The 25,643-nt window shown below is 38.2% G+C and overlaps 1 pseudogene across 1 annotated transcript; it reads right to left on the bottom strand.

Moving 5' to 3' along the window:
• Positions 1 to 18,393: 18,393 nt before the first annotated feature.
• On the bottom strand, positions 18,394 to 25,105 carry LOC147507897 (uncharacterized; annotated as a pseudogene). Its single transcript, XR_015215486.1, has 3 exons — positions 25,096 to 25,105; positions 19,134 to 19,781; positions 18,394 to 18,604 (listed from the first exon to the last, which is right to left on the bottom strand). The product of XR_015215486.1 is annotated as an uncharacterized LOC147507897 (transcript).
• Positions 25,106 to 25,643: the final 538 nt, after the last annotated feature.

The following is a 25,643-nucleotide window of genomic DNA, read 5'->3' on the forward strand; positions in this document are numbered from 1 at the left end:
TGCATCACACCTCGAAAATCAAAGAGTCGGGAACAAATATTGTTTTTCTGATTTTGTCGAAATTCGGGGTGTGACAATAATGCAAAGACTTCTCGCGAACCACAGCGTCGCTTGAACCCTGCCATAAAAGAGGTGGTCAGGGAAGAAATCTTACGGTTACTCGATATGGATATCATATATCCCATTTCCGATAGCGAATGGGTAAGTCCCATTCATGTAGTTCCTAAGAAATCGGGGGTTACCAAGGTGCGTAACGCTAAGGGCGAATATGTTTCCACATGATCCCCTATAAAATGGAGGATATGTATTGACTACAGACGTTTAAATGCCATGACATGAAAGGATCATTTTCCTTTACCCTTTATAAATCAGATGCTCGAACGTTTAGCTGGTCACGCTTATTATTGTTTTTTAGATAGCTACTCTGGCTATTTTCAGATTATTATCGATATTGATGACCAAGGAAAGACTACCTTCACATGTTCTTTTGGAACATATGCCTATAAACGAATGCCTTTTGGCCTTTGTAATGCTCCTGATACCTTTTAGTGGTGTATGTTTCATATATTTAGTGACATGGTAGAGCGCTTCATGGAAGTTTTCATAGATGATTTTTCTATTTATGGAGACTCTTTCACTGACTGCCTGTCTAACCTGTCTAAGGTTTTGACATGGTGTGAAGAGAAGAGTCTGATTTTAAATTGGGAAAAATGTCATTTTATGGTTAAAAAAGGAATAGTGCTAGGGCATATTATATCTAGTGATGGCATCGAAGTAGATATGTCAAAATTAGATAAGATATCGTCTCTACCTATACCACGGACTGTCCATGATATTAGAGCATTTCTAGGCCATGCAGGTTTTTATAGGCGTTTTATCAAAGATTTTTCAAAAATAGGTAGGCCTTTAACTAATCTGCTTTTAAAGGATGCCATTTTTTTTTTTATTTCAATTATAACTGTAAATAGGTTTTTGAAACTTTAAAAGCCGCTTTAACATCTGCACCGATTATACAGCCTCCCGATTGGTCTAAACCTTTCGAACTCATGTGTGATGCTAGTGATTATGCTATTGGTGCTGTGTTGGGATAGAAACTAGATAATAAATTCACTATTATTTATTATGCTAGTAAAACTTTAAACGATGCTCAAAGAAATTATACAACTACGAAAAAAGAATTTTTAGCTGTGGTTTATGCATTAGATAAGTTTCATCCTTATTTGGTTGGTACTAAGACTTTAGTTTACACGGACCATGCAGCCTTTAGGTACCTTCTCGTAAAGAAGAATGCTAAACAGAGATTGATCCATTGGATTCTTCTCCTGTAAGAGTTCACCTTAGAAATTAAGGATAAACGAGGGGTCGAAAATGTAGTTGCCGATCACTTATCTAGACTAACAAATGAGAATGATAATGATTATGAGTCCATACCTGACTCTTTTCCTGATGAACATCTTTATGCTATTTTTTCTGCACCATGGTATGTTGACATTGTGAATTATTTAGCTTCTAATATTATTCCTGATGTTTGGTCAAGAAATGAACGTAAGAAGTTCTTGGCCAGAGTTAAGCTATACTACTGGGATGAGCCCTACCTTTTTAAGTATTGTGCGGATCAGATTATTCGTCGTTGTACTCCCCAGTGGGAATATAATGAGGTTCTATCGTTCTGCTATGACAAAGAGTGTGGTGGCTATTTTAGTGGTATGAAAATAGCGGCTAAAGTTCTTCAATGTGGGTTTTATTGGCCTACCCTTTTTAAAGATGTTCAAGTGCATTGCAAGACGTGTGTTTGTTGCCAACAACTGGGGCTAATCACCAAACGTAATATGATGCCCTTAAATCCCATTATGGTAGTAGAAATTTTTGATGTATGGGGCATTGATTTCATGGGTCCTTTTCTTGTTTTCCACGGTTTTATTTATATTCTTGTTGCTGTAGACTATGTGTCTAAATGGATAGAGGCCATGGCTTGCCCTAGCAATGACCATAAGACAGTTGTGTTTTTTTGTTAAAAAATACATTTTTTGTCGGTTTGGCATTCCTAAAACCATCATTAGTGATGGCGGAACATATTTTTGCAACAAAGTGGTTGCTTCTCTAGTTAAAAAGTATGGAGTTACCCATAAGGTGGCAACTCCTTATCATCCACAAACTAGTGACCAAGTAGAAGTCTCTAATAGGAAAATTAAAAAATATATTAGAAACAACTGTAAATCCTAATAGAAAAGATTGGTCTAAGCATCTAACTGATGCCTTATGGGCATATAAGACTGCTTATTTTAAAACTCCTATAGGTATGTCTCCTTTTAGACTTGTTTTTGGAAAACCTTGTTACTTGCCCATTGAATTGGAGCACCGTGCTATGTGGGCTATAAAAAGCCTTAACTTCAATTTTGATGAGGCAGGTGTCAAGCGCAAATTGCAATTAAATGAGCTTGAAGAAATCCGTAGCGATTCTTATGATCTCACAAAGGATTATAAAGCTAACATGAAACGTGTTCATGATAAACAAATATTGCGTAAAGAGTTTGTGGTTGGTCAAAAGGTCTTGCTTTACAACTCCCGTTTGCATATTTTCCCAGGGAAATTAAAAACCCGTTGGTCTGGTCCTTTTCTGGTTACTGAAGTCACCCCTTACGGGGCAATCACCTTGGTAAATCCTAAGGACAATAATACAATTCAAGTCAATGGCCAACGATTAAAACATTTTCACGAGTTAATGTCCTCTGATGTGGAGGATGTCCTTTTACAGGACCCTGTCTATGAGGACTGACCTTTGTTGTTTGGTGTACTTTCTTTCACATCTATATATTGGTAAGTGCACCATTAAGGTAACCGGGCCCTCCTATTGGAGTGTGTGGCTGTAAGTACCGGATCCTAAGTCCACGTTTAACATAATTCACATTTTCCACTCTTGCATGTTTTCTCGATTTTTGAGTCATGTTTCTCTATGGTGTGAATTATATCTTTATTGCTTTACTGTTTTCTCTTAGATTAATCCGTATTCATAAAAAATAAAAAATATTAAAACCATAAAAATAGTAATCTAGTAAGTCTCGAGAATTTGACTTTAAAAGAACCACATTTTTAAACAAATTTTTTAAACTATGTTGTCTAAAATTTGTTTGGGGGTGGGGTATTTGGTATTTCCTTTTCTTGATCTCTCAACTTCCTATTCTTGTTGTTTATGCCGTTTAATAGTATTTTGATTCGGGTTGACAATATCTATAAATTTAGATTTCATTTGATCTATGTCATGCACGCACTTCGAGACATTTTCTATTATCTTATATGTCAACCACGGTTAGAATAGAGTGTTTTATAGATAATTGGATGGGAAATTATATGCTGATCGCTTTTATAGCTCATTCGAAAAAATTGGACCGTTAACGAATCGAGAATTTCAGTTTTAAGTTTGGGCGCATAAGGACAGAGTGGGTATTTTTTGAAATTGTTTGGGCTTGGGCCCAAAATCTCGCAATCACGTGCCTCGCACGTGAGTCCACAAAATAGCCAAAAATACGTCACGTTCTTCTTCTCCACTTCCACCTCCATCAGTTCGAACGAACCAAGAAAAAAAAAAAAAAAAAAAAAAAAAATCGCGCCATTCAAACCACAATTCGATTCTTTGTTTCAATACATCTCCTCCACCTTACCCTAACCCCATTTTCAAATTCAAAAACCTCAATGGCTGCTAAAAATCGCAAAATCTTTCCCGAACAAGTTTTCACCTTCGACCAATTTTCCCCCTTTTATAGTGATGAGATGAGGCGTAGGAAATGGCAGAAGTTTTGGTATAAGGAGACTGATTTTTACCATTCGGATTTGGTTTTGAATTTTTACAAGAAGAGGGAAATTGAAGGCAAGAGGATTTTTATTAAGGTGAATGGGACGAGGAGAGAAGTTTGTACGGGTATGATGTCTAGGATTATGGACGTGGATACAACACGTAACCTCGTAGTCACAGTGCAGGAATCGTAGAGGCGTTGATGAGAGAGACTGTTTTGAAAGGAGAGTACAATGCGAGATCCCATTGTGTTCGACAGTCGTCTCTAACGACCAACCAGCTGGCTGTAGCTCAGTGGGTTGGTAAGAATATCATTGGCACCTCGAAAGTCAGTGATATTAGTTTGAACTGTCTACATGTTCTGTGGGTATTGCAGGAGAAGAGGTATGATTTTTGCATCCTCGACTTTGTGTTAAATATCATTAGAGGCGTTGGAAACCATTTTGCACCCTACCCTGCATTGATTACTAAGCTCATGCTTTTGTTTGGTGCTATTCCGAAAACTGAGCGGATTATGTTGAAGTTGCATTCAAATGCAAAAATTTATTCGGAATGTATTCAGAAGATGTGGCGGTTGCCTGAGGATAGGGTTGTTGATTCGGATGATGATGATGAGGAAGATACGACATGTTTTGAGGCGATACCTTGGAAAATGCTACTTTTGATGGAGAACGCATGACATTAATTCATCGGGGCCTGCGTTCTCTTAATATCATTTGTGTGGATATGCGGACTAGGCAGGTGAACATCCATCAGAATTTTGAAGGGCTCAGTGCTAGTAACCGAGAGCTTCAGGCTACCGTGGAGACCCTAGTCCAGCGAGATAAGGAGCGCGAGGAATCCATGAACGCATATCTAGAGAGTCAGCAGAAGTTTCAAGTGGAAGTTCTACGACGCTTACTACCCTATCAGAGTTCTACTTCTGATGAGTCTGAGAGGCATGAGCGTCGTCGACGCAGGACTGATGACTCAGAACTATCCTCATCTCGTGGCTCGTAGTTTAGTTGTTTTGTGTTTAGGAATTTTTCCATGTTTTTAGTAGAATTTTATTTTTTAGTTGTTTAGTTAAGTAGTTCATTTTGAATTATGTAATTGTTGTCGAATATTTGGTTGTTAGTATAATTTTAAGTTTAATTAAATTTTTATCCAGGCATGCTGTTGTTTTTTTATGAATCCCATCTTCTTGATCTGTTTGGGGGTGGCATTAATTGTCAGCATTGTTTTGTTTCCTTTATCCACCATTTTGGAAGTATTTGTTGCAAATTTGTGAGAATGTTACTAATTTGGTGTAGCTAGGTTTAGCTATTGTTGTAGTGGTGAAAATTTTGAGGAATGGAATTGGAAAGTTGCTATTTTAAGTTCAAACCATTAAACTATTAGGTTTGTTTTTGGAATAATGAATCTGGTCTGTTTCTGTTTTGGTTTTAGAAATATTCTGTTTCCATCAAGTTGCCTTAACAATCTGGGCAACTTGTGGAACTCGATTAAGAAACTAAACTTCTATAAAACCTTGGTTCACTCTATACTCCACACCACACCTCTCACCTTGCACCTCTCATTGTTATCTTTCACTTTTCTTTTCCATTTTTCAAGTTAGAGCACTCTAGGTACACGGAGCGCGCCACGCCCTCAAGTGCCTGGACATCGTCCAAGACAAGAGCGCGCCCCGTGCCTTTCATAGGCAAATTCCAAGCGCGCCCCGCGCTAAAGTGCCTGGAAGTCGAGTAAGACAAGAGCGCGCCTCGAGCCCTTCCACAGCCATTCAAGAGCGTGACACGAGCCTTGGCCCTTGCAGTCAGTTTCACTTCTGATTTTTTGTGGATTTTCCTGAGGTTGTTTCCAGCAGTCCTAGAGTGTATTCGTTGAAATGAACTCTCCTACACTCATACTGGAGCAGTCTTTTGAAGATTTGTTCCGAAGCAACACCTATGGAGGATGGTTCCGCGATAGAATCGTGTAGTCAAGATGGCAGCATTTACTGGTAAGTCCTGATGACTCGTATTCACCTCAACTTACTAAATATTTCTATAATAATTCAAAGTTCTTTTGTCAACCAGATGGAGAACAAGTGTTCTCTGTCGTGGTTAATGATACGACAATGGATTTCAGCAAGTTTTTGGTTGCTTTTGTTGTGGGAATGCCTATGCCTGTTCCAACAAACTCATGGGGATATCTGACTAATAATACATACCTTTATAACTATGAGTATTTTCACGAGATTTATGGGGGAGGGGTTTTTCGTGTAATGGATCGAGGGCAGTATAACATAGCCTTTGGTAGCCTGTCCCTGAATGTAGGCCTTACCATGTTCTTCATTATGATGAATATTTTAGGGGATTGGCAGTTTACTTTTGTGCATAATACCACTGGTGACTGATAAGCACCCAAAACTATAATATTAAACCCCGAGAGACATAACATTTTGATCAATTATGTGTTTAATAATCATGTAATAATTATAATTTTGTACTTTTGCAGGTTTCCGCAGTTAACATGAATATAATGATAAAACATGCATCAAAGTACGAGAATACCATAATATTTGAAGTTTCCCACTCAACCACAGTGAAGCCTAACAAAGCCTGAGTAGAGCCAAAGTTTCCAAAAGAACAAAACCAGTGCAGAACGGGTCCACATATAAAGAAGTAGCAAACTTCCGAAGCTCACATCTGATAAATCTAGATGCCGACGTTGGCTAGTGAACTGCCAGAGCGACCAGGGCGATGAACCCTACACAAAGACAGAAAATTGTAAAAACGCCAAAATTAGCGCCGCCCTTGACACACTAAGTGGACCAACTTGGCGGGCCCAAAAGGCATGACGAGTCAGCATAGGCAGGTGGCAAGAGATGGTCACAAATTTGTGCCACCTTGCAATGTGAGAAGACACGTACCAATTCAAAGTTTAAATTGAATTGGGCTACAAGACAAAACCAAAAACAAAATTTGGTTTGATATGGGGAAAAAGACAAAAGCTAAATCAGGTAAAACCAAAACTTTGTATTTCAAAGTTTTGAATCTCGCAATTCAACAAAAGGACAAATTCCAATTAAAAAGCTTCACGAGCCATCCCGCCTATATATATGAGGGGGTAGCCTTCATTATTCGGCCTTCGGCATTTTCACGCTCTAGCATCCGCTTAGCAGTTAGTTAGTTTTATTTCAGCACTTACATTCCATCATTTTCATTCCAGCAGCTTAAATACTGTAAGTCATTTTACCCTTAATAACAGTCATTTCTTTTATAGTTTAATTCCTGTCCTGCATTTATTTACTTAATGTATACAAAGAAGTTTTATTATTCCTTCAATGACCATGAGCTAATCCCCCCTCGGGGAGGGTTATCTTTGCTTTCGTGTGAGAATCCGTGATTGACTATTTAATATTCTAGAATCACTACTTAGGAATTAGGCATAGATTAGACATCCGGTCCCAAAATGATCGAGATCTGTACAAATTTGGAGTGCCGATGCTCGCAGCGATCTCGGTAGCGACCCAAAATGTCTCGGCGATGGTAATTTATGTGTGTCGACAACTCTCCAATTTGTCCAGCTGATGTGGAATCGAGCCAGGAGTTGAAATGATATTCCAGAGATGAAATATTAGTTCAACTCCTTATACTAGTGCGATGCGGCTCAGAGATGTGGGCATGCACAAGGGATCAATACTCGACGTCGTCTCCAAAACACGAGACGAATTAGAGATGTAGTGATGTGGTAATATTGTTGAAAAAATAATTCTTACATGAGTATGATTAACTCTCTCCCTGTTCGCCAACTTTGTTTATCTACATATAATCACCGTAGTAATTTACATTATTTGCATTACCGTTAATTTAATTAAAACCAATTAAAAAACCTAAAATCCTACTCACCAAAAGTTGTAATTCTAGTTGTGAACCTTTTCCGAGCCCTAAGGTTTGGACGATCCCTTACTCGACCTATCCTACCAAACCCACGTGAGTAAGGTAACTTGACTAAAACGTACGACTATACGGACGTTGGACTTTGGACTTTGGACTTGGGTCTTGGGTCTTTGGACTTCGGACTTTGGACTGTGGACCTCGGACTTAAGAAAATAAGTAACTGAAACCAATAAACGTTCGGATAAATATGTGTTTTATCAAATGGCGCCGCTGCACGCCGAAGGACTTTGGACTTAACGTAATAACTGGAACACATCACGTAAAACCCCCTCCCCTACCTCTTCATTTTTTAAATTTCCATTTCTTTTACGATACTAACGTGTTACGTAACTGTTTGCCTTAACTTTTTCTACTAACAAATATCGTGGAACCAAGTTTTGTTTATTTTTATTAGCACGCAGTTTAAGTATTCCGTAGGAACTTGAAGCGGAAATCTTGAATCGACAAAAGAGTCTCGGACGAGACTAAATTAGTAATACGAGAGACTAACCTCGAGTATCAACACTCCGGTTTTCAGGTACATGCCACTTTCATTTTCGATTACTCTTTTGGACTCCCTGCCCCGGTTTAGCAAGTAAGTTCACAAGCTTCGGGGAGTTAGTTCGATCGTTAATGCGAGGAATCGCGAGACACCAGGTTTCAAATCCTTAAACTCCTCAAACTTTGTCGAGGATATTATTTGGTTGTTACTATAACCTGTTTTACCTTGCATGTTTGTGTGTGGCATAAGAACTCTTTGCATATAAATGTGGTTCGTCATTACATATTCACGTTAACACGATCAATATGATTCGAATATATTTGGATGTATGTGTAGTTTCAAACCACCTGCTTAGAATATTTTTGTATGTGTATGTTACATCAATTCATGTACGCGGTATTCATTTGTATGAGTTCGTTCTCGACATTCCCCTAGCTCACATATAACTTACATATAGTTGTACGTATAAGTAATATAGAATTGCATGTGTAGACTTTCTGCATAAACTAGTATATGTTAGTTAGTTTCTATTTTGGCATCTATCGTTTTAATTACATATTTCATAATCACGTCTCCATAATACATTAATTACGTAAACTAAAAAAAAAAAAAAAAAAAAATCATAGTAATTAAAAATTTCATCTAAATCATCTTAATAACACCCCGCATAATACACCATCATAAATCATCACCCTATTCCATCGATTGCCTAGAAACTTGAAAAAATTGAGGTTGCCTAATTAAGGAACGTGCTAGCACGAACAACCTCCCTCAATTCTCTCAGGTGACCTGGCTGCTGGAATATTCACACGTTATCCTAGCTTACCTGCTCAAGTTAGCAATAGCTCAGGAAGACGTGCTTCACCTATCTCTTTCCTTAATTCTAAAACCTCCAGTTGTAATTCGTTCCTTATGAGCCTTAAATTAAAATTTATATTTGTATGAGACTACGGTCTGGTAAACATAAGGAATTAGAACTTACATATCGGCGTCGGAAATACAATAAACAACTGCTTATGCTATCTCCTAGACATAGTTCCTCCTTCGTAAACCAAGCTCGTCAAACATCTCCGTTGCCGTCATCTCCCTTAATTATGGCTCAGGAAAATCCCACAGTCGAGAAACCCCTTTCGGATTTCTATACTGCCTTACAAGAAGGACCTACCTCCTGCATTAAACTCGATGCTATTGTAGGTGATTTTCGAATTCCGCCAAACATTTTCGGTTTGTTACCTGTTTACCATGGTCTAGACCATGAAAAACCGTACAATCACCTTCGTCGGATGCAACAAGTAGTCACCACTTTCAGCCATCCGATTGTTACCAACGAACAAGTCTTGCTTAGGTTGTTTCCCTTCACCTTAGCTGATAAAGCTTCAGTTTGGCTCACAGGCGAAGCGCTGCAATCCATTGACACATGGGCCAAACTCGTACAAGCATTCATGATAAAGTTCTATACTTTCGTAAGAAAACTACGTAAATGCTTCAAAAGATTCAATTCTTTTCGCCAAGACCCCGTGAATCCTTTTCGGAAGCATGGAGCGGATTTATCGACCGCTTCTCGAATGTCCCCATCATCAACTCGGCACTGCTGTATTAGTCCGTTTATTCTTTAATGGTCTCTCTGACCATCAAAAGGAAACCTTAGATATCATGAACAACGGTTGTTTCATGGACAAGGGCTGTTTCATGGACAAGGGCGCTACTGAAGCATACACTTTTCTTGAGAAACATGCTTCACGAAGCACCCATTGGGGAAACACTGATTCTTCCAGATCTTCTAAAGACACTCCTACCAAAGTTACGTCTATGTTCGAGGTCAAACCCGATCCGGAATTAAAAACTCTAATCGAGTCCCTAAACAAAAAGGTCGATGCTCTTTCGGTACAAGTAAATGATCAAAAACCCAAACAGGTCATGGCTGCCAACGCTTCCCCATGTCCTCTTTGCTTAAGTCCTGAGCACGCCGATTCTTATTGTCTTTTGGTATACGAGTGCCTTCCCCAACTTTCTGAAGAGGCTTGTGCTTTCAACATCCCTAATGCACCTTGGCGACAACATCCGAATTTAGCTTGGGCACCCCTTGCCCAACAACAAGCTCCTCCGGGTGTCAACAACGTTCCTCTACGACCACCCGCGAACTACAATTCGTATCGTCAAGGAAATCCTCCGCAATTCCAGCAAGGGTAAAGTAATTTTCCCAACAATGCAAATATATGGTACCTAAACAACCGCAACCTTGTTCCCGCTAATCAAGGATATGGCTACCAAAATCAATCCGTAAATAATAACCGTGAACTAGTTCCTGCTGCTCCGCTGGTACAATCCACAGCCGATAAAATAGCTGAAACTTTTCTGACATACATGAATCAACATAATCAAATCCTAGCTTCTATCCAACAGTCTCTTCAGCTGTTAGCTCAAGATAAAAGTCAAAAGGGCGTGTTCCCTGGCCAAGCAGTTCCAAACCCTAAGCCTACAAACACTGCCTTTGAACTCAACAATGCACCAGGACCTAGTAATCCAAGCCATGGTGAGGTAAATGCCATTACCACTCTTCGATCTGGCCGAACCATCGATAATAAAATACGTATGCCAGACGAGGAATCGACGGAAACCACGACTGCTGTCCTTCCAACTCCCTGCCGCGAACCTATAGCGGATTTTAAGTTGTACCTTCCAATTCTACACCCACGCCCCTAGGGGAAAGACGCCATCGATTCTTATCGCGATTCCGCCTAAAAGCTCCGTTTCCCGCCCGTTTGGTAAAGAACAAACATGACGAACATTTCGATGAGATCCGCGGAAACCTTCAAAAATTTGACCATAAACTTACCTTTCCTAGATCGCTTTTAAGCATTTACCCAAGCATGCCAAGTTTTTGAAGGACATGTGCACCACCAAACGACATACCTAATATTCCTCAACAAGCATTCCCATCGAAAGCGGTTTCAATTACCACTACCAATGGTGTGGTAAAGTACAAGGACCCAGGTCGACCAACTGTACCATGCACGTTGGGCGACAAGTATACCGCTACCACACTTTTAGACCTAGGTGTCAGTGTTAACCTACTTCCCTACTACTTATTTAAGTAGTTAGGTCTTCAAGAATTAAAACCTACCAATATGACTCTGCAACTCGCGGATCGCTCCATCAAGTACCCAAAGGGCATAGTAGAGAACGTCATAGTCAAGGTCCAAGATTTTTACTACCCGGTTGATTTTGTAATTTTAGATAATTGAAGTGGCTGTGACTCCATTCCTATCATCTTGGACGCGTCCTTTTCTTTGCAATCGCTAACGCTCTCATCAATTGTCGGGACGGTTCAATGACATTGTCTTTCGGGGAACCTTTACAGCCGAACTCAACGTATTCAAATTAATGAAACAATTTCCGATCCTATAATGGGCGAGATTAGATTAGTTTGGTTGATAATCACGAACATGGATTATTTCACAAACTCTTTTCCCCTAGACGAGATACACCAATTTCTTTCTTTTGATAATCCTGAGTTTGATGATGACTCGTACATAAAGGATGTCCACACATTATTAGAGTCGGTACCACTATTTGATCCTACTCCTGCGTTGCAAACTGATTAAGAAGAACCGGATTCGCTCTTTTCCATTGAAGAGATGAGCCCTCACGAATCCTTAATTCCCAATCCTCCAACTCCGGATTTAAAACCTCTACCCTCTGATTTGAAGTACGTGCATCTCGATCTCGATGGTAGCCACCCTATAATAATTTCTGCTCACTTGACTACCGACGAAGAGGCACGTTTGATTCATGTCATTCGTGAACACCGCTCCGCTATCGGATGGCCCTTAGATGATATCAAGGGAATAGACCCTAGTATATGCACGCATCGCATACATCTCGATGACGGCACAAAGACATCGCGAGAACCACAACGCCGCCTTAATCCCGCCATGAAGGAGGTGGTGAGAGAGGAAGTTTTACGTTTACTTGATGCGGGTATCATATACCCTATCTCTGATAGTGATTGGGTTAGTCCTGTCCACGTTGTTCCCAAAAAGTCTGGCATTCAAGTTGTACAAAATGAAAATGGTGAGTGCATCTCCACTCGCATTCCATTAGAATAGAGAATTTGCATTGACTATCGCAAACTTAATGCCAGAACACGTAAAGATCACTTCCCGCTCCCATTCATTGACCAGATGCTAGAACGTTTAGCCGATCATGCTTACTACTGTTTTCTTGATGGCTATTCCGGATACTTCCAAATTGTCATTGATCCCGCCGATCAAGAAAAGACAACTTTCACGTGTCCCTTTGGAAGCTTTGCATACAGATGAATGCCTTTTGGTATTTGTAATGCCCCAGGCACCTTCCAACGCTGTATGCTTCACATTTTCAGTGATATGGTGGAACGTTATATGGAAGTCTTCATGGACGATTTTTCCATCTACGGAAATTCCTTTGACGACTGCCTATCCAACCTTTATAAAGTATTAACGCGTTGCGAAGAGAAAAATTTGGTACTCAATTGGGAGAAGTGTCATTTCATGGTTACCAAAGGACTTGTTCTAGGTCATATTGTTTCGAAAGACGGGATAGAGGTTGGTAAAGCTAAAATTGTTAAAATTTCTTCCCTACCTTTCCCATGCATTAAGTGATATCTGATTTCCTTTTTTAGGCCACTGGTTTTTCACGGAGATTCGTTCAGGATTTTTCTAAAGTTGCTCGACCTTTAACCAATCTCCTACTTAAGGATGTAGTATTCGACTTCAATTTCAATTGCAAACAAGCTTTTGATACTCTAAAAACCGCTCTGACTACCGCTCCTATCATTCAACCCCCTAATTGGTCTCAACCATTTGAACTAATGTGTGACGCTAGCGACTTTGCTATTGGCGTCGTACTAGGCCAACGACGTGATGACAAACCCGTTGTCATTTACTACGCTAGTAAAACTCTTAATGACGCTCAACGTAATTACACAACAACCGAGAAAGAGTTCCTAGTTGTTGTCTATGCTTTGGATAAGTTTAAGCCTTTTTACCTAGTTGGAACATCCACTATCGTGATATATCTTGACCATGCCGCGACTTCGGTACTTTACTTTCGAAAAGGATGCAAAACAACGATTGTTCCGCTAGATCCTTCTTTTGCAAGAATTCACCACGGAAATCAAGGAAGGACAAGAAAGGAACTGAAAATGTCGGGCCGACCATTTATCAAGGCTGGTTGGTGACATTGATAGTGATTAAAGCCATCGTGATTCCTTCCCGGATGAATATTTGTACTCTATTTTTCATCTCCATGGTATGCGGATATCGTTAACTACCTAGTTCTTGAGGAAGTTCCTTCCTCTTGGTCACGTCCCGATCATAAAAGTTCTTATCCATCGTAAAATATTATTTTTGGGATGACCCTACCTCTTTAAGTATTGTTCGATTAACTCATTAAAATTTTCGGCTGCATTCCCGACCGAGAGCACACCGATGTATTATCCTTTTGCCATGAACAATCTTGCGGAGGTCATTTTAGTGGAAAGAAAACTGCGCCAAGGTATTACAATGTGGTTTTCTTGGCCTACCCTTTTTCGCGATGCACACCTAACATTGCATAGCTTGCATTCGTTGTCAACACCTAGGTCGAATTACCAAACGAAATATGATGCCCCTAAATCCTATCTTGATTGTGGAAATTTTTGATGTTTGGGGCATTGATTTTATGGGACCTTTCCCTATTTCTCAAGGTTTTCTATATATTTTAGTCATTTGTAGACTATGTGTCCAAATGGATTGAGGCACTTTCGATGTCTCAAATGACCATAAGATCGTCGTGAAATTTGTTAAAGAAAACATTTTTCTCGTTTTGGTGTCCCCAAAGCTATCATCGATTGATGGGGGTACACATTTTGTAATAAATTTTTGGGTTTTAATGAAAAATATGGAGTTACTCACAAGGTTGCTACTCCATATCACCCACAAACGAGTGGCCAAGTGGAAGTCTCCAACAGAGATAAAGTCTATTATGGAGAAAACTGTCAACCTATCAAGAAAGGATCGGTCTCTCCGCTTTTTATCGGATGCCTTGTGGGCATACCGAACAAACATTTAAGACACCTATAGGGATATCTCCTTACCGCATTGTTTTGGAAAACCTTGTCATCTGCCGGTTGAACTTGAGCATCGTGCCTTTTGGGCCATCAAAAGCCTCAATTACAATATCATCGAGGCAAAGCAGTTTAAAACGCAATTAAATGAGCTTGAGGAGATTCGAGTGATGCTTATGATCTCTCGAAATCCTACAAAGCTAATATGAAAAGAGTGCACGACAAGCACATTTTGCGTAAGGATTTTAAAATTGGCCAAAAGTTTTCTTGCACAACCCAGATTACACATTTTTCCTGGTAAATTGAAAACACGATGGTCTGGTCCTTTCATTGTGTTAGCTGTGAAACATTATGGGGCAATCTCTTTGCTTAATCCACAAGATAACAACGAATTTCAAGTCAATGGACAATGCCTAAAACATTACCACGAATTACGCTCACCAGATGTTGAACAGACTCTTCTTCAGGATCCGGTCTACACAGACTAGATGTTTCGTTTGGCGTACTCAATCTTGTTTCTATAGAGGGTACATCATTTTGGTAGTTGGGCCATCTTCTATCTTATGATCTCCATAGTTCTTTGAAGTGTGTGGTTGCAAGCGCCGGAACCTTAGTCCACAAAAACTTTATTTCAGAACTGAGCATAAATGTCTTCTGCAACACGAGCAAACGTGCTTTTCGGTAAACAATGGGTACCTAAAATTTCACCTCCTTCCTTCTCTTCCCTTTTCTACTCTCTACCTCGCGAACTTCAGCTAATCATTTGGTGTAAGTCTCACTCATCACGAATAGGGAATGGTCGTAGTACTTTTGCTCGTAAACGACGTGCGCGAAGGATGGGCTGGTGTATGCACTGTCAAACACCTTTCTGTCTAGGTCTTGACTTCCTATCCGATACTAGCCAGTTTAAGGTATACTTTTGTTTGACACCAGTTGCGCAGGATAATCTTCGTCACCGCGCCGTTTCTCCCACAGGTTGGGATTCGTCTTGAGGATCTGACGTTAAAAGACTCACCTTGTAGATATGTTTATATTGTTGCATTTTCCCTTTGCATTAAGTTTTGCACATGAGATTCGTGTTCAACCTCAGATGACGCATACTTGGAACACAAACGGGCAATGGATTCCACCAGACCAACCCTAGAATTGGTTACTTTGAGTTCCCTTGGGGCGGTTTGAGGATAGCCGTATGTAATAAGGGCAATTTTATTAGACCAGAAGCAAGACGGTCCGGGGATGGTACCGTCCCGCCCCTACCCTATAATACATAGAGGTAAAGCCACAGTCTGGCTGGATTGGGTTCGCTCCAGAGCCGACATGATAGTTGCCTATGAATTTAGATAATAACTATTCTGGACATCCAATGTTCTTCACGTATATCTCCCCTTGTATATAAATAAAACTTTGTTTTATATATATGTATATATATATGTATATATATATATATATGGGGGGCTGGCTACCTTGACGGCTTAAAATGACGACCATCTTAATGACTCATCACGTCCATTCGATTATACCCAATCCAATGTCGGATCTTGCGTTAATTTCACAAAGCAAATATGAGAGGGTACAATAGTCATTTTATTTTTCTTTCACAAATTAGATTAGAAAATTGGGTAAAACGACGCCTCTCTTTCTTCTTCCTCATCCTCTTTTCTCTCCTCACTATAGGGACACCCACCACCAAGTTTTCAGAGAAACCCACCACCACGTTTTTTCATGAAAACTCTGCTTAGAAACTCAATGGAACCGGTTAACCCACAATCAAATCTTAAGAATCAAAAGGAAAATATAATTAAAACCCAAGTCAATCAAGTTTGAAGAACTCATTTGAAAATTGATTACCTCCCCGCTTCAACAATAGAATCAAACGGATACAAAAACTCACCAAGATTCTCAATTCAACCATATCTTTAATTTCTTCCAATGGTTTACATAAAAAAAATGTGTCATAACTATATAAGGTATTTCTTTATCAATGATTCAATGGAAGTCAAAGAATTCACTTCAACGGATAACCGGATAACCCACTTCATATTTATGAGGATAACTCCAAGGTAAATTAAACCCATCTCCAAATTGAAAAATTATACACAAATCAATACCCAACTATGAAGTTTTGTGCAGAGATGACTTTGTTGTTAGGAGGAAGAAGAATGGGGTCGTGGTTTTTGTGGATCTATTTTTTTTTTGTGAATAGAAAGTCAAATGACCATTGTACCCTCTCTTATTTGGGAATGTGAAGTGTTCATACCCCAATATGAGCTATGAACGATCGTTGTTCATATGAACATTCATTGTTCATACCTATTTGGGGTATGAACAATCAATGTTCATACCTCACTATATAAGCCGTACAACACTATATAACCGAGAAAGTTTATCACCGATGAGCCCCCATTGAATTTACCTTTTCGATCACCAAAAACCGTGTTCAATCGGGTTGAAGTCAACAAAGTCAATCAAAGTCAATCATACCGCCATATGTTGTTAAAATTTATTAAGATTAGTGGAGTGGTCAATTGGGATTTTTGAACAATTGAACTGATGAGTTATTTGATTTGAAAAAGCATTCCGTTTTTTTTCTTGTAGAAAATTTTGATAGGGAAAATATTGATTTTTCATATAACAAATTTTGCCAAAAGAAATTATATGGGGAGTACTTTGACTACTTTCCGTCGAAAATGTCCATTTTTCATGAGAAAATTTTCGAGCAATCAAAATCACGTATATTGTAGACTTAAATCTACAAATTATATCATTGGAGGAAATTTGAAGTGTTACACCACCATGATCAAACACAACAATAGTAAGAGAGTGGAAATAAATTAGCATTCTTCTAATTCACGGACACACACACATACCCCCATAAATACAATTTACGATTGGGAGGTGTTTATGACGTACTTGTGAGAATGTTTTGCGTGTGCTCGGGGATGAAATCATAAATCCAAGGAAGTAGGCTAAATTGAAAACTGATATTAACCACCAAACTTTAATAAGAAAAACATCTTTGGCACATCGCAGATGCTAATTTGGAAAACAAAACAATATATATTCTGATCCGCTGGTTGAGCTTTAGTTGTCTATAAAATGTCACAATTCAGATGATGGGCCGCTCATTCTTGGCTCGAGCAAGTTCATTTTTTTTGTTAAATCATGAAACGATTTTTTTTTTTTCTCAAGAAATCAAAGGAGCCTTTAGAGTGAGGGTGAAAAGAGTTTTTGATTTTTGGCGAGCACGAACGTAATGAAATGATAAGGGGCCTACATGACGTCATCTTTTAAATGCCTATCATCTGGAAATTTTGTACTGTTAGATTAAGATAATCCAAGAGTCCAAAAATTGAGTTAAACTTGAGTCAAATAAAATTGAGTCCCGTGAACCCGGACCCTTGTTTTTATCATTAATTGACTATGAGCGGTGATTGTTTCATAGTCCATATTGCATTTATGAACAATCAATGTTCATAGTCATGAGCAATGAACAATTTATGTTCATAGTCATGAGCAATGAACATTATTTGTTCATATCACAATTGGACTATGAACAATGATTGTTCATAGTCATGAGCTATAAACATTCTTTGTTCATATCATTCAAAAAATGAGTTGGTGCAATATTGTCAGCATGCGCCTATATCCCAGGCACTATAAGAGGGCGGGCGCCTATATCCCAGACACTATAAGAGGGCGGGCGCCTATTTGGGTTTAGGGGTGTGAGCCTATATCCCAAGCACTATAAGAGGGCGGGCGCCTATTTGGGTTTTACTTTTCAGTTGTTATTTTCGGTGAGTAGATTGTGGGCTTTGTGACTATGAACAATTGGACTACGAACATTGATTGTTCATAGTCATGAGCTATGAACATTCTTTGTTCATAGTCCACAAAGAACTGTTTCTGTATCCAATTGGCATTCAAATACAACAATAATGAATGAACTCATATAAACAATAGCATAACATTGAATTATTTTTTACATTGCTGATAACTAAGCTTTAAGTTTACAAAGCTTTCAATGTATACACTAACACACCTTGATCAAATACTTGAAGCTACACAAAACAGGTAACAAAATACAAACCAAGAAATGGCTAGATTTTCTTAATCAAACATTGCTTTTTCTTAATTCCCATAAAAATAAAAAAGTTATTTAAGCTCAGCTCAAATTGCAACATGAAACAAGCTTGAGGGAGCTAGAAACGAGTGGAACCTCGAGTAGCTTGAAGTTCGCTAATCCAGCAACAACCCAGTTAGCACTAATCTTTGCAGTCCTGCACCAGAGTGAACAGCAAAAAAGGAATAAGCTGCCTGCAAGTCTTCAAAACATGAACACAAGGAACGGTATTCATGACTGAATATCCAATTCGACTATGCTAATTAAGAATAAATTTCAAGATAGTGATGGATATATATGAATTACAACTTGGGGAGCAAAACGAGATTATATTTAATCTATTAGTTATTTTTTGTCAAATTCACAGAGTTATGTAATTTACCGCTGAACAGTTTTTGCATTATGTTCTGTTTTGATATATAACTCTCAAGTTTCTTGTATAATTTAAGCATGGATGTTAATATGCGATAGTGTGCTGGCGATACGTTCACCCGAAGTAATTTTCTTGTATATAATACTGATGTCAAGATTGACTGATTAGCAACTACCATCTAAATGACCACTTTCTTCATACTAGCTAAGGACATGAATCGAAGCAAAAGGAATGTTGATTAGCTTGAAAAAAGTGCATATAGATAGAAACGTATGTGTATTTACAAGAATATACGCAAGCAAATATTGCAATATAGAAAATGAAGAAACAATATATACTAGCTAAGCAAACCGGATACCTCATCGTCGTCATCGTCTTCGGCTTTCTTGAGTCGTGTGCTACCTCCCTCTTTACTGATAGGCAGTTTCATTGGTCCAAAAGGAGTGTCAACATCAATATTTCCCTTCATTGAATAACCTGTTCCTCTTCCCCTTATCATTTCCCACATGGCTGATCCAAAGTCCTTTGGCCTAAAAGAAATTGGAATCTCAATAAGACCTTGACCTTTCTTATCAATTTTCGCTGATTTGGAAAGACTGGCAGTCCCTATGCTCACATCTGCTAACCATACCTCATACTCCAGTGCATTCAATCCCAAGTCAAAATCGTTCTTGTTGTCCAATTTCAAGTGAAGAGTTGCGCTTGTTTCTTCAAAAGAGAATTGATCAAACTTAATTTTCTCCAAGTCTATATCAGGTTAGTTAGGCACAGGTATCTCTCCTGTTTTCTCCAGAGGAATTGTGATGTTGCCAAAAACAGGTAAATCCACAATGAGCTCAACCCTGACCTTGTAGGGAATAACGTCACCCGCGTTTATAAGTACTCTTAATATCATCGTAAATAAGCTTCAATGGGATCTTAACAGTTTCTGATCCATGGGCATGAATAGTCCCAGTATCTGGGATAAGGCCAGAAACAAGTTTCCTGCCATTGCTTTCAATTAGTACTATTTTAGCAAGAAGAAATCTATAAGCTCCTATAATATGCTTATATGCACCTCTACAGGCTACAGTTATAGTTCATTCTACCTAGGATAGTGTGGATGCAGACGGGTGTTATATATCTCATTGGTCAATATCCTCTATTGAAATATGAGATCCTTAGTTTAGGCCAGATGCAAAAATTTCGCACCCCACAACTTAAATTCATTGTTTATCAAAGAGGGAAAAAAAATAAAAATGATCAAATTAAATAGCATCGGAAAATTAAATTATCAAATTAAATTGCATTGAAATCCACTGTTTATCATAACAAAAACATCAATTTATCCAATTTAGAACTCAACATTCATCTCAAACACTACATAATAGAAGAAAAGAGAGTTAATAGAAAAAAAAACTTACATCTTTTGAGTTAATCAAACGTGGTGGTGGGTTTCTTTGTAGTAGCGATGAGTTTCTCGATCTGTAGTGGTGGTGGTTTTCTCTGTAGTGGTGGTGGGTTTCTCGTTCTTGAGTGGTGGTGGGTCTCTCTGGTCATTTCTCTGTAGTGGTAGTGGATTTCATTTTCGTTGTTGAGGGGGAGGAAGCCACTTCGTCATCTTCACTGTTCACTGTTGGTGAGGAGAGAGACAGCGAGAAAGAAAGAGGTTTGTGCGTTTTTTTTTGGATTTATTCAACAAGAAAGTTAAATGACTAGTTTACCCCCGTTCTATTCTTTAGTTGTTTGGGGTGTGTGATCTGTCCATTGGATTAGATGTAATCGAACGGACATGACGAGATGGCAAGATAAGCTGTCAATTGGGGTTGTCAAGGTAGCCAGCCCCTATATATATATATATACTAGAAATTAACCCGTGGCTACGCCACTCGAGTCATAACGTTATTCATTTTTTTATTAATTAAATTAAAAGGTGCAAAAGAAACACAAAAATCTAATAACTATTATTTACAAAATTAATATTGAGTGCTTATGGAGGGTGTATGCTACTTAGATTCAGGGTCGGCCCTGGGCCTATGCTGTCTAAGCCCTTGCATAGGGCCCCCAAATTAAATCGAAACTAAAGGCCCCATTAAACTATACAAAGCCCACTATGGTATTAAAACCCCAAACAATAGCTCAGAAAAAGTAAACAAATAGGCCCCATGTTGTGGACTTTGCATTGGGCCTTTGGAAACTTAGGGCCGGCCCTGCTTAGATTGTTTTGGATTAGGATGACCTTTGTTATATAAATATATGCATCAAATTCATTCATTTATTAGAAAATTTAAGAAGTCATTATCCTATCAAATATTGTATTTTTTTTTAAGAAGTCATTATCCTATCAAATATTGTATTCTTTTTTATCTAAAAATATCCAAAAAACAAATTCCTTTATCTAGCAAAATGCTACGACATAACAACCAGTCAATATTTCACACTCGTTGTTAGCTGATCTAGATTCAAATCCTCACATACAATGAAGGGTTCCTTATTTCCTAACCATATGTATAAAAAGAAATTGAGAAATAAACAGCCTCATGTGGAAATTAAATAGATCCCTCTTGATTCATATCCTTCCATCAATTCCGTTGTGAGCCAATAAATTTATGAAAGATTGAATTCTGTGCCTTATCGAAATGCCCTAAAAGATAAAAGATAAAATTGTTTTTATCCTTTATAATGGCTTCTTCTTTATCTTTAAAGAAAGTAGGACTCTTTAGTTTAGAATAAGTAGGACTGATTTATCACCGTAGGATCGTCCCAAAAATGCTTTCTTCATAACAGCTCGATATAACAACATAAAAAACCAAGCTGCTTTTTATATATATATATATATATATATATATATATATATATATATAAACCTAGCCGTGTGCTAATCTAACAGTGTGCTTTCACTTTGATGATGTATAATATATAGTGTGTTACAATAAATTTCTGTGGAAGATGTCAGCTATATTTTTGCTCAAAGCCTCTCAGGTATACTCTTTCTTCCTCTTAACACTTTGAGGACACAGGTGTCCCAAATGTTTGTTTGGGGTGGTGAGAACCTTTTGCAAAAAATTAGGCATGCATAGTTGTATATAGTTTACTTAATGTCTAAATAAACGTATTTAGTGACAAATTCTCGTTTTCCTTTCTATGATGAAAAATATTTAGAAATCTCACCCCTAGCATCGAATTAGGGACTTGTTCTTAGAAACTTAATTTAATAATTATGTAATAGTTTTTACATCTTTTCATGAGCATTCATGACCGACTATCATTAAATGTACACAACAATAAGTTTAAGGACCCCGGTTAGACAACTTAGTTTCCATATCCCTGTAAGAATCTAACCAAAAGCCTCAAAATGTGTGATATGTGAGTAATGACATAGAAGAGTAGTTCTTCCGAATAGAAGTTCACACATCTACTTACTTTGATCACTACCCAAATCCTAGGCGAGAATTTAGGAATTTAGGCCTTCTTTGGATCGATATAGCCAAAAATTCACACTGTCAAAATTTTTCTCGCTTAAGGCCTTGAACCTTTTATTAATCCTTTCTATTTCACTAAAAAAATTCAGCACCCATCTATTAACCACAAATAAATAAGCCTACCTAGATGATGAGTATGAGAAATAGGATGAAGTGCAGAAAATTGAAGAGAAAAACCTTGTCACAAATCAAAATCAGTTACCTACTTCAGAAGAAAAGAAAAAGAAAAATAGAAATATATTTCCAAAAATCAAAGAAATATCAAAGTTAGAATTCCCCCAAAAAAATCAAATCAAAAGGGAATACAAAAGCTTGAAAAGCCAAGTATGGAAACCTATGTTAGAAGTAGGAAAGAAAAAATGATTTCTCTAGTATAAATATCTCGAAGACCTTATTCTCTCATACTTATCATTTTTGAATTTTCCATTCCATTTTCTTCTATACTACCACCTAGGGGTGACTTCGGATGGGATCGGATCGGATTAACCTCCTTCGGAATTTTTCCAAATTTTTTTCGGAACCTAATATGCTAGCCAAATCCGATCAAATTTTTTTTCGGATTCAAAATATATTTCCAATTTTGGAACTTTCGGAAATTTTGAAATAACTCGGAAATTTCGGAATACTTGGTAAATTTTCAAATATCTCTTTACTTTCAATTATTTTTGGAATATCATACGCTAATGTTCATTATAGGGAGAGAAAACCATGTCCACAACACCAATATACCAACAACAATACGCACTTGTTTACTGAGAAAACCCATTTTCATTCAAACAAGTGATCCAAGAAAAAATGAGAAAAAGAACCTGCAGCCACCAATAGCAAGCATTGCATTATATTGAGGTCTGGGTATTTGTAATGTTTCAATCTTTTTTCGTGTGTAGAAATTGAAGCGTGAAGTGTCTGCATAAATAATGGATTATGGTCTTGGACTCTAAGTAGCTTTACATAATATTCTATCTATTGGAATTTGGCTTTTGGATTGGTCTGGAAGTCATTGTATGACTCAATGATATTTTTTTTCATATCATTGTTGTTATGGCAGACGGTGTAATGACAGTAGAGTGGTCTAATTCAAGTGGGGAAGTAGCGGCTAAGTTATGTTTTTGTTTTGTTTTTGGAAGTAAAAAACTAGAAAATAAATGAACGGTCGAGATCTAATCAAGTGGATAGTGAGAGAAGTATATATTTTCGGAATAAATTGGCAATAATATCGAAAATTTCGGAATTTTTGGATCGGATCGGATTTTAGAATTATATCCAAATCCGATCCAATTTTTTTTCGGAATTTTCGGAAATCGAAAAATCGGAAAATCGGCCCATGAAAACTACACCCAGAGCCAGACCAATTTCGGGTCGGATTTCGGAAAAATCGGAAATTCGGCAAAAAGAGACACCCCTACTAGTACCACCTAAGCCCCATAACACCTAATAAAGACCTCTAGCTCAATTAGGAGTAGGATAGTGTGATAATAAGTAGCAGTTGTGACTTCTCGACCTCGGCTCCTCTGACTGTTATTGAGTATGTGAGGAAAGCGTGCCCACCGCGACACCTGGAGTTAGCAAAACTTGAGTGGAAAAATAAGAGAGAAATTGTGTTTCGACACATACTTGTGAGAACCTACTTAAGGGCGCTATCCAAAGGATCTAGAAACGGCCATGCTCGTACATTTCATTATTAGATCACTGCATGCATGCTCATACATAGATGTTTTAATTATTGTATGTATATTAACTTGAATTTCGAAAGAAGTAAATCCTTGTTTCCCTCGCTAGTGAGATGTCTAGATACCTGAGATTAATTTAGGAAACAAGCCTTTGTTACTGAGTCGTTGTAGTATAAACGAAGTTTGTGAGTATCTTCTCTGGAAAACTCTCACGAGTTATAACTTCGTCCACTAGGAATTCCTAGTGGTTCAAGGCTTTGTTGCATACGGTCAATGCAACCGCACTCTGTGAAATGAGATTTAGTTTAGGACAACACATTTTTGACCACTTATCATTTTAATGTCTCTTCTTTGCTTGAGGACAAGTAAAGTGCTGTTTGGGGGTGGTGTGATAAGCACCAAAAACTGTAATATTAAACCCCGAGAGACATATCATTTTGATCAATTATGTGTTTAATAATTAATCATGTAATAATTATAATTTTGTACTTTTGCAGGTTTCCGTAGTTAACATGAATATAATGATAAAACATGCATCAAAGTACGAGAATACCGGAATATTTGAAGTTTCCCACTCAACCACAGTGAAGCCCAACAAAGCCTGACTAGAGTCGAAGTTTCCAAAATAACAAAACCAGTGCAGAACGGGTCCACATATAAAGAAGTAGCAAACTTCCGAAGCTCACATCTGATAAATCAGCGATGTTGGCTAGTGAGCTGCCAGAGTGACCAGGGCGACGAACCCTACGCAAAGACAGAAAATTATAAAAATGCCAAAATCAGCGCCGCCCTGAACACACTAAGTGGACCCACTCGATGGGCCCAAAAGGCATGACGAGTCAGCATAGGCAGGTGGCAAGAGATGGTCACAAATTTGTGCCACCTTGCAATGTGAGAAGACACGTACCAATTCAAAGTTTAAATTGAATTCATTACAAGACAAAACCAAAACAAAATTTGGTTTGATATGGGGAAAAAGACAAAAGCTAAATCAGGTAAAACCAAAACTTTGTATTTCAAAGTTTTAAATCTCGCAATTCAACAAAAGGACAAAATCCAATTAAACAGCTTCACGAGCCATCCTGCCTTTATATATATGAGGGGTAGCCTTCATTATTCGCCCCGAAAGATTTTCATGCTCTAGCATCCGCTTAGCAGTTAGTTAGTTAGTTTTATTTCAAAGACTTACATTCCGTCATTTTCATTCGGTAAATTTTTAAATCTTGTAAGTCATTTTACCTTTAATAATGATCATTTCTTTTCTAGTTTAATTCTTGTCTGCATTTATTTACTTAATGTATACAACAAGTTTTATTATTCCTTCAATGACCATGGGCTAATCCTCCCCACCGGAGGGAGGGTTATCTTTTTCGATGTGAGAATCGGATTGACTCTTTAATATTCTAGAATCACTACTTAGGAATTAGGCATAGATTAGACATCCGGTCCCAAAATGATCGAGGCGTACAAATTTGGATGCCGATGCTCGAAACAGTCTCTCGGTAGCGACCCAAAATGTCTGTGGCGCGACTATGGTGTCGGATGACTCTCCAATTTGTCCAACTGATGTGGAATCGAGCCAGGAGCTGAAATGATATTCCAGAGATGAAATATTAGTTCAACTCTTTATACTAGTGTGATGCGGCTCAGAGATGTGGGCATGCGCTAGGGATCAATACTCGACGTCGTCTCCAAATACGAGACGAATTAGAGATGTAGTGATGTGGTAATATAAAC

The sequence above is a fragment of the Coptis chinensis genome, chromosome 3 (genome assembly GCF_015680905.1).
Source record: "Coptis chinensis isolate HL-2020 chromosome 3, ASM1568090v1, whole genome shotgun sequence".
In the NCBI taxonomy this organism is placed as follows: Eukaryota; Viridiplantae; Streptophyta; class Magnoliopsida; order Ranunculales; family Ranunculaceae; genus Coptis; species Coptis chinensis.